Source organism: Pristiophorus japonicus, chromosome 6, assembly GCF_044704955.1.
Source record: "Pristiophorus japonicus isolate sPriJap1 chromosome 6, sPriJap1.hap1, whole genome shotgun sequence".
NCBI lineage: Eukaryota > Metazoa > Chordata > Chondrichthyes > Pristiophoridae > Pristiophorus > Pristiophorus japonicus.
In genome coordinates, this window is record NC_091982.1 from 70,030,503 (window position 1) to 70,036,885 (window position 6,383).

The 6,383-nt window shown below is 56.7% G+C and overlaps 1 protein-coding gene across 7 annotated transcripts in view; it reads right to left on the reverse strand.

The window, feature by feature from the left end:
- The window catches only part of ints6l (integrator complex subunit 6 like), a 157,540-nt gene that overhangs the window by 149,904 nt on the left and 1,253 nt on the right, over positions 1-6,383 (reverse strand). The window lies entirely within an intron of this gene.

Below are 6,383 nucleotides of genomic sequence, written 5' to 3' on the forward strand. Positions count from 1 at the left end.
CAACATCACTAAAAAACAAATTAACTGGTCATTATCGTGCTGCTGTTTGTGGGAGCTTGCTGTGCTCAAATTGGCTGCACCGTTTCCTGCATTTCAAAAATAAGAGTACTTCATTGGCCGTGAAGCGCTTTCGGATGTGATGATGTGAAAGACGCCATAGAAATACAAGTCTTTCTTATTCTGATTTCAAATTTACCAACCAATAAGGTCCCTTACAATCCTCCAGACCTACAAAATTAAAACATTAATGAGAGCAAGAAATATGAGGGCAAAATGGAGTTGATGAGCCAGTGAAGCAGAGCTCCTGGGGACACACTTAAACCATGTAACAACCGATATTAGCCTATCGATTTAGATGTTGAGTGCTAGGATTGTACTTCCTTAAAAGAACCATGTCCTTTATGTTCGACGTTTGAGAAAGAATAAGCTTGCATTTACATACACTTCTCACAACCTCAGCACTTCACAGGCAATTCATTACTTTTGAAGTGCAGTCACTATTGTTTTGTAAGCAAAAGCAGCAACCAGTCTGTGCACAGCAAGATCCAACAAGCAGCTACTGAGATGAATGCCCAGTGAATCTGTTTTTACCAATGTTAGCAGACAGATAACCATCGGCTCAGAAACCAGGAGAACGTTCCATTCTTCAGCGACTAATGCCCTGGGATGTTATACATCCACATAAACAGGCAGAGAAGGCCTCAAGTTTAATGTCTCATATAAAAATGAGTACCTCCAACATTTAGCGTTCCCTCAGTACTGCACTGAAGTGTCAGCCTGGATGACAATGAACTTGAGCTCAAGTCTCTGGAGTGGGACTCAAACCCACAACCTTTTGACTCAACAACTTCCACAGATAAAAAAAACTGCATTTCTATAGCACCTTTCACAACCTTAGGAAGACCCAAAGAGCTTTATAGCCAATGAAGCATTTTGGAAGTGTAGTCACTGTTGTAATGTAGTAAACGCAGCAATTTGTGCACAGCAAGCTTCCACAAACAGAAATTAAATCAGTGACCGGAAAGTTCATTTTAGAGTGGGGGGAGGGAGGCGGGAGGAGGGGGGGAGGGAGGCAGGAGGAGGAGGAAAGCCGGGAGGGGGAAAGCCGGGAGGGGGGGAGGGGGGGGGGGAAGGGGGAAAGCCGGGAGGGGGGGGAGGGGGAAAGCAGGGGAAGGGGGAAGCCGGGAGGGGGGAGGGGGAAAACCGGGATGGTGGGGGGGGGGGGGGGGGGGAGCCGGGAAGAGGGGGGAAAAGGGGGAAAGCCGGGAGGGGGGGAAGGGGGAAAGCCGGGAGGGGGGGAAGGGGGAAAGCCGGGAGGGGAAGGGGGAAAGCCGGGGGGGGAGGGGAGGAGGAAAGACGGGAGGGGGAAAGCCAGGAAAGGGGGGGGGGGGGAAGCCTGGGGGGGGGGGGGGGGTTGGGGAGGGGGAAAAGCCGGGAAGGGGGGGGGAGGGCAAGGGGGAAAGCCGGGAGGGAGGGGGAGGGGGGAAGCCGGGAAGGGGGAAAGAGGGGGAAAGCCGGGGGGGGGGAAGCCGGGAAAGGGGGGGGGGAAAGAGGGGGAAAGCCGGGGGGGGGGGGTGGGGTGAGAAGCCGGGAGGGGGAAAAGCCGGGCTTATATTCACTGGAATTTAGAAGAATGAGGGAGGATCTCATAAAAACATATAAAATTCTGACAGGATTGGACAGGTTAGATGCAGGAAGAATGTTCCCGATGTTGGGGAAGTCCAGAACCGGGGGTCAGTCTAAGGATAAGGGGCAAGCCATTTAGGACCGAGATGAGGTGAAACTTCTTCCCTCAGAGAATTGTGAACCTGTGGCATTCTCTACCACAAAGTTGTTGAGGCCAGTTCGTTAGATCTATTCAAAAGTGAGTTAGATGTGGCCCTTACGGCTAAAGGGATCAAGGGGTGTGGAGAGAAAGCAGGAATGGGGTACTGAAGTTGTATGATTGGTGGTGCAGGTTCGAAGGGCCGAATGGCCTACTCCTGCACCTATTGTCTATATTTCTATGACCAGAAATAAAAGTTCTCAATTGGGAAAATGCCGATTTTGCTAAGCTGAGATGTGATTTAGCCCAAGTGGAATGGAAACAGCTACTTAAAGGTAAACCAGTCAGAAAAGTGGGAGGCATTCAAGGAGATCCTGAGGGTTCAGAGCAAGTATGTTCCCTTAAAGAAAAAGTGTGGGACCAACAAAGCTAGAGCCCCCTGGACGTCAAGGGACATACAGGGGAGGATAAAGAAAAAAAGGGAGGCTTATGACAGATACCGAGGGCTAAATACTGCAGAAACCCTAGAGGACTATAGAAAGTGCAGGGGTGCAAGTAAAAAGGAAATTAGGAAAGCAAAGAGAGAGCATGAAAAAATGTTGGCAAGTAAAATACAAAAATGTTTATAAATACATTAAGAGCAACAGGATAACTGAAAAGTAGGGCCTATTAGAGACCATAAAGATAATGGAGTAAGCCATTTAGGACCGAGATGAGGAGAAACTTCTTCACCCAGAGAGTGGTGAACCTGTGGAATTCTCTACCACAGAAAGTAGTTGAGGCCAATTCACTAAATATATTCAAAAGGGAGTTAGATGAAGTCCTTACTACTCGGGGGATCAAGGGTTATGGCGAGAAAGCAGGAAGGGGGTACTAAAGTTTCATGTTCAGCCATGAACTCATTGAATGGCGGTGCAGGCTAGAAGGGCTGAATGGCCTGCTCCTGCACCTATTTTCTATGTTTCTATGACAGTCAGCACAGATTTGTTACTGGAAGGTCATGTCTCACTAATTTTATTCAATTTTTTGAGGTGGTAACACGGAGGATCGATGAGGGTAATGTGTTTGTTGTAGTGTATATGGATTTTAGCAAGGCTTTTGATAAGGTCCCACATGGCAGATTGGTCACAAAAGTAAAAGACCAGGGCAAAGTGGCACATTGGATCCAAAATTGGTTCAGAAGCAGGAAGCAATCGGCAGTCCCTCGGAATCGAGGAAATCTTGCTTCCTCTCTTAAAAATGAGTCCTTGGGTGGCTGAACAGTCCAATATGAGAACCACAGTCCCTGTCACAGGTGGGACAGAAAGTCGTTGAGGGAAAGGGTGGGTGGGACTGGTTTGCCGCACGCTCCTTCCGCTGCCTGCACTTGATTTCTGCATGCTCTCGGCGATGAGACTAGAGGTGCTCAGTGCCCTTCTGGATGTACTTCCTCCACTTAGGGCAGTCTTTGACCAGGGACTTCCAGGTGTCAGTGGGGATGTTGCACTTTTTCAGGGAAGCTTTCAGGGTGCCCCTGCAACATTTCCTCTGCCCACTTTTGGCTCGTTTGCTGTGAAGGAGTTCCAAATAGAGCGCTTGCTTTGGGAGTCTCGTGTCCAGCATGTGAACGATGTGGCCTGCCCAGCGGAGCTGATCAAGTGTGGTCAGTGCTTCAATGCTGGGGATGTTGGCCTGGTCGAGGACGCTATTGTTGGTGCGCCTGTCCTCCGAGGGGATTTATAGGATCTTGCAGAGGCATCGTTGTATGGTTGATGGGTGTTTTTGTGACTGGAAGGCTGTTTTCCAATGGGGTTCCGCAGGGCTCAGTACTAGGTCCCTTGCTTTTTGACGTATACATCAATGATTTTGACTTGAATGTAGAGGGTATGATTAAGAAGTTTGCATATGATACAAAAATTGGCTGTGTGGTTGATAATCCCCAGCTGTAGATTGCACGAGGATATCAATGAACTGGTCAGGTGGGCAGAGCAGTGGCAAATGGAATTCAATCCGGAAAAGTGTGAGGTAATGCATTTGGGGAAGGCTAACAAGGAAAGGGAATACACATTAAATGGTATGACACTGCGAAGTGTAGAGGAACAAAGGGACCTTGGAGTGCATGTCCACAGATCCCTGAAGGTAGCAGGCCAGGGAGCTAAGGTGGTTAAGAAGGCATACGGAATACTTGCCTTTATTAGCCGAGGCATAGAATACAAGAGCAGGGAGGTTATGCTTGAACTGTATAAAACACTAGTTAGGCCACAGCTAGAGTACTGCGTGCAGTTCTGGCCACAATACAGGAACAATGTGATTGCACTGGAGAGAATACATAGATTTACGAGGATGTTGCCTGGACTGAAGAATTTTAGCTATGAGGAAAGATTGGATAGGCTGGGGTTGTTTTCTTTGGAACAAAGGAGGCTGAGGGGAACCTCATTGAGATGTATAAAATTTTGAGGGGCCTGGATATAGTGGATAGGAAGGGCCTTTTTCCCTTAGCAGAGGGGTCAACAACCAGGGTGCATAGATTTAAAGCAATTGAGGGGAGGTTTAGAGAAAATTAGAAGGGAAATTTCTTCACTAGAGGGTGGTGGGGGTCTGGAACTCACTGCCTGAAAAGGTGGTAGAGGCAGAAACCCTCACCACATTTAAAAAAATACTTGATGTGAAGTGCCTAACTTACAGGGCTACCGACCAAGAGCTGAAAAGTGAGATTAAGCTGGATAGCTCTTGGTTGGTCAGCAAGGACACAATGGACCAAAATGGCCTACTTCTGAATTATAAATTTCTACAATTCTATGGAGGGAAAGTGGGGGGGAGGGGGGAGGGAAAGTGGGGGGGAGGGGGGAGGGAAAGTGGGGGGGAGGGGGGAGGGAAAGTGGGGGGGAGGGGGGAGGGAAAGTGGGGGGGAGGGGGGAGGGAAAGTGGGGGGGAGGGGGGAGGGAAAGTGGGGGGGAGGGGGGAGGGAAAGTGGGGGGGAGGGGGGAGGGAAAGTGGGGGGGAGGGGGGAGGGAAAGTGGGGGGGAGGGGGGAGGGAAAGTGGGGGGGAGGGGGGAGGGAAAGTGGGGGGGAGGGGGGAGGGAAAGTGGGGGGGAGGGGGGAGGGAAAGTGGGGGGGAGGGGGGAGGGAAAGTGGGGGGGAGGGGGGAGGGAAAGTGGGGGGGAGGGGGGAGGGAAAGTGGGGGGGAGGGGGGAGGGAAAGTGGGGGGGAGGGGGGAGGGAAAGTGGGGGGGAGGGGGGAGGGAAAGTGGGGGGGAGGGGGGAGGGAAAGTGGGGGGGAGGGGGGAGGGAAAGTGGGGGGGAGGGGGGAGGGAAAGTGGGGGGAGGGGCGAGGGAAAGTGGGGGGGAGGGGCGAGGGGGAGGGCGAGCGGGGGAGGGGGAGGGCGAGCGGGGGAGGGGGAGGGCGAGCGGGGGAGGGGGAGGGCGAGCGGGGGGAGGGAGGGGAGGGGGGAAGGGAGGGAGGGGAGGGGGGAAGGGGGGGAGGGGGGGAAGGGGGGTGAAGGGAGGGAGGGGGGAAGGGGGGGGAAGGGGGGGGAGGGGGGGAAGGGAGGGGAGGGGAGGGGAGGGAGGGGAGGGGGGGAAGGGAGGGGAGGGGGGAGGGGAGGGGAGGGGGGAGGGGAGGGGGGAGGGGGGGAGGGAGGGGAGGGGGGGGGAAGGGAGGGGGGGGAAGGGAGGGGGGGGGGGAAGGGGGGGGGGGGAAGGGAGGGGGGGGGGAAGGGAGGGGAGGGGGGGGAAGGGAGGGGAGGGGGGGGGAAGGGAGGGGAGGGGAGGGGAAGGGAGGGGAGGGGGGGGGAAGGGAGGGGAGGGGGGGGGGGAAGGGAGGGGAGGGGGGGGGGGGAAGGGAGGGGAGGGGGGGGGGGGAAGGGAGGGGAGGGGGGGGAAGGGAGGGGAGGGGGGGGGAAGGGAGGGGAGGGGGGGGGAAGGGAGGGGAGGGGGGGGAAGGGAGGGAGGGGGGAAGGGAGGGGAGGGGGGGGAAGGGAGGGGAGGGGGGGGAAGGGAGGGGAGGGGGGGGAAGGGAGGGGAGGGGGGGGAAGGAGGGGAGGGGGGGGAAGGGAGGGAGGGGGGGGAAGGGAGGGGAGGGGGGGGAAGGGAGGGGAGGGGGGGAAGGGAGGGGAGGGGGGGGAAGGGAGGGGAGGGGGGGGAAGGGAGGGGAGGGGGGGGAAGGGAGGGGAGGGGGGGGAAGGGAGGGGAGGGGGGGGAAGGGAGGGGAGGGGGGGAAGGGAGGGGAGGGGGGGAAGGGAGGGGAGGGGGGGGAAGGGAGGGGAGGGGGGGGAAGGGAGGGAGCGGGGGAGGAAGGGAGGGGAGCGGAGGGGGAGGGAGGGGAGGGGGGAGGGAGGGGGAGGGGAAGGGAGGGAGGGGGAAGGGAGGGAGGGGGAAGGGAGGGGTACGTCTGTGAGGGGAAGGGGGGGGAGGGGAGGGGAGGGGAAGGGGAGGGGGAGGGGGAAGGGGGGGGAGGGGGGGGGGAGGGGAGGGAGGGGAGGGGGAGGGGGGGGGGGGGAGGGGGGGAGGGGAGGGGGGGTGGGGGAGGGAGGGGAGGGGGGAGGGGAGGGGAGGGGAGGGGAGGGGGAGGGGGAGGGGGGAGGGGTGGGAGGGGGAGGGGGAGGGAGGGGTGGGGAGGGGAGGGAGGGGAGGGGGGGGGG